This window comes from Mirounga leonina, unplaced genomic scaffold, assembly GCF_011800145.1.
Source record: "Mirounga leonina isolate KUSES-001 unplaced genomic scaffold, KU_Mleo_1.0 Mir_165, whole genome shotgun sequence".
NCBI classification, from domain to species: Eukaryota; Metazoa; Chordata; class Mammalia; order Carnivora; family Phocidae; genus Mirounga; species Mirounga leonina.
The window spans coordinates 65,774,123-65,777,246 of NW_023270415.1; the positions used below are offsets into that span (position 1 = coordinate 65,774,123).

Below are 3,124 nucleotides of genomic sequence, written 5' to 3' on the forward strand. Positions count from 1 at the left end.
AGGCGCGCGCCCCAGCGGCCGACCGGGGGCGGGGAGGGAGGGAAGGAGCCGGCCGAGGCGGGGCCCTCCCGCGCGCGCGCCGTCCGCGCGCCCCCACCCCGCTCCGCGCCAGGCTCTCCACTCCCGGACCCCGCACCCCGCTGCTCCCTTGGGGTTCGACCCGAGCCTCTACCCTTTGGATTGGCGCACGGGGAGGTAGGGAGCCGCCCCGCCCCTCTGTCAACAGAAGCCCCGCCCCGGCCCGCGTTAGCCCCGCCCCCTGTCAGCAGAAGCCCCGCCTTCTCTAGGTCTCGAAGCGGCCCCGCCCCTTGCCGCCGGTAGCTCCCCCCGCTATCAACAGAAGCCTTGTCTTTACTCAGGTCAATCCCCGCCTTCTGTCACTTGTGGCCCTGCCCTCTGGGCGCTCCGCCTTGCTACTGTCACCACCGGCTCGCAAGAAACGCCCCTTGTCATCGTAAGCCCCATCTCCTGGTGGCAGTCCACCCAAGCCCCGCCCCTTCGTCGGAATCCCCGCCCACTGTCAAAAGAAGCCCCGCCTCTCCGAGACCGGTCTGGATCCCAGCCCGAAGCCCCACCTTCTGTCAACCGCCGCCCCGCCTCTTCTCGCCTCCGGGTCTCTACTCCACCACCAACCGCAGCTCCACCCCCTGACACCGAAAGTTCAGTTCTGCTTCACTTCGAGCTGCTGTTGAAGACGGAGCCACCCTTTGCTCCCCGAAAGCCCTCGCTTCCCCCTTCGCGAGCCACTCTGCTGAAGGGCTTTCTTTTCAAGCCGTGGTCTTCAAATTCGGACAGCTTCCATGTGAGCTAGTCCCGCAGAGGGGGCCAGCCAAGGACCCCAGGCTTTGGGGAAAACCGAACGGCGTCACCACGCCTCCTCACCCTCCCATCACTTTCAAAATTATGAAACGTGCAAACCAAAGCGGACAGAAACGTCTTACCCTCCAAGCTACTCTACACAGATTCATGGGCCTGGACGCTGGACCCTCCGTTCTTTGACAGCAATGCTCCCCTGAGCCACGTTAATCCTAAAATGTGCAGTTGCTTAAAGTGAAAGCCTGATTTTTGAAATCAATGTACACCAGCTTCTTTATTTGTATGTTTCATCTTAGAATGCTAGAACTTGAGGAAGCAGAAGCAAGCAAAGCTTAATGATCTTATAAACAGAGGTACTCAACCCTACCATACTCAACATCCTGTATTACAACAAAAATGTAACACCGCTTTACTCTCCTGGAATTAAATTCACAGATAATGTAAACACACAAATTAAGTTCAATAAACCAGTGTAATGTTATAAAGGTGGAAAAAGAGAAAGTAGTTTATTCTAAAATACTAATATCAATAAAAATAATAAAATACGGTTTTCACTATGTAAATACTCTGGCCCCAACATGAGAACTGCGGAACAAAAACTGCCCCTACAAAATCTCAGGACGCCCCGTAGGGGGCAGTACTGTGCCCACTGAGAAACTGCTAAGGACTTCTTTCCGAGGAAATGCTTCAGATACAGAAATTCATTCTTTTGTTCATACACTTAACAGCTAGGTTTTTGAGCACCAGCGTTCGCCAGGCGCTTTGGGAGATGCAAAGCTGAGACCCAATATTTCTGTCCTCAAGGAGGCTACAGTCGAGTAACCAAGTGAAAAACATGAGCATAAAAACATCAAGGTGAGAGGGAGAAGAGATCAAGATGGAATACAAAAAGAGATCCCTTTTAAGGGTATGGACTGATGAATATAAATCTCACCCTCTCTCTCTGCCTTTCTCCCTCTTCCTTCTTCTCTCCCTTCTTCCCTTTTTCCTTCTTTTTCTCCTCCTCTTCATCTTCTTTAGCACCAGTTTATAGTCACCTCCTTCTCACTATAAGCTGTCTGCCTGGGTCACTGCCGATGCTAGCAGCCCAGAGTCCTCCCAATTTAGGGCCATGCCCACAGGAAAACAACTTCTGTCCAGGAAAACAACTTCAATACCACAGTGCTTAGAACAGTGTCCTTGTCTGAATTGCTGCCAATTATTTGGTATCCTTGTACAAAGCAAGAGTGTTATCACCCTCAAAAAAAAAAAAAAAAAAAAACCCAACAAAAACCTGCTTGCAGACCCAAGCAATATGAATATATGTTTAGCATAGCAGATTGTGCCAGCCCACATAAATCTGTTTAGAGATCATGCTCACAGAGTAACTTGTTTTTATTAAAATAAACTCATTTGTAAAAATTGTAAATATGACTGATTTCAACAGCTGTGCGGCTCCAGAAGTAAGTTTTGAGCCATGGATTGGCACAATTAGAAGAGTCTAGATTTCTTATGCATATGTTTTGCAGTTTGTCATACACAGTCTGGTATGGCAAAACTTCAGTACCGCTAGAGATGAAAAGTTGTCCAGCAGGTTTTTAAAAAGCACAGCACTTTTGCTATTCAGAGCCTCTTCCATATTTGGAACGGTGAAAAAAAAATATTTGTAGGAAATGAAGAGCTTTGAATCCAAAGTTCTAAGCTCTGGTGTCATCTGAAGAGGAATAGGCTTCCAACAGCACTTTTTTGTAGTAGTTCCTTCTGTTATTATTTTTCCTTTTTCTACTTTTGGTGACAACGTCTGAAAAACATGATAGTGTGAAAACAGATTGGCCGAGAAGACGTCAAACGAAGACACTTTAAACTTTTAATTACAGGTAGGTGAACTCAAGAATTTAGCCTGAGTGAAATACTCCCACAGTGCTCTCCAATGGCTAGTTCCGAAGGTAAACAAAAACGTTCTGGCTAAAGCTGGTTCAGACCGAACAAACTTTCAAAGTCAGGTTAGGGTCAAGTCATTTCCTATTTCTCTGAATGCTGACTTTGTGAAAATAGGAATGTTGATAATAACAACAGTAAAAACAAGGTAATACTCTTAGTAATGCTCTCCGCATTCCACTCCTCCCCTGTTTCTGCATCTAGCCTAAGACTATAGATATAGGACTATGGCACTACAGATGCAAAACGAGAAAAACAGGAAAAACTGATTTCCCAGTATTTATTCAAGGAGTAACATGTTTATATGCTTTTTTTTTTTTTAATCATGGTGTCATCTGGGTTGGTTCAATCATTGCTATGTATTCTATTTTCACCAAAAAGTTAGTGGCTA

General features: G+C 47.1%; 1 long non-coding RNA gene across 1 annotated transcript; it reads left to right on the plus strand.

The window, feature by feature from the left end:
- Positions 1–4: 4 nt before the first annotated feature.
- On the plus strand, positions 5–1,198 carry LOC118015179. Its single transcript, XR_004680553.1, has 2 exons — positions 5–195; positions 360–1,198. It is a non-coding gene; the product is annotated as an uncharacterized LOC118015179 (long non-coding RNA).
- The last annotated feature ends 1,926 nt before the right edge of the window (positions 1,199–3,124 follow it).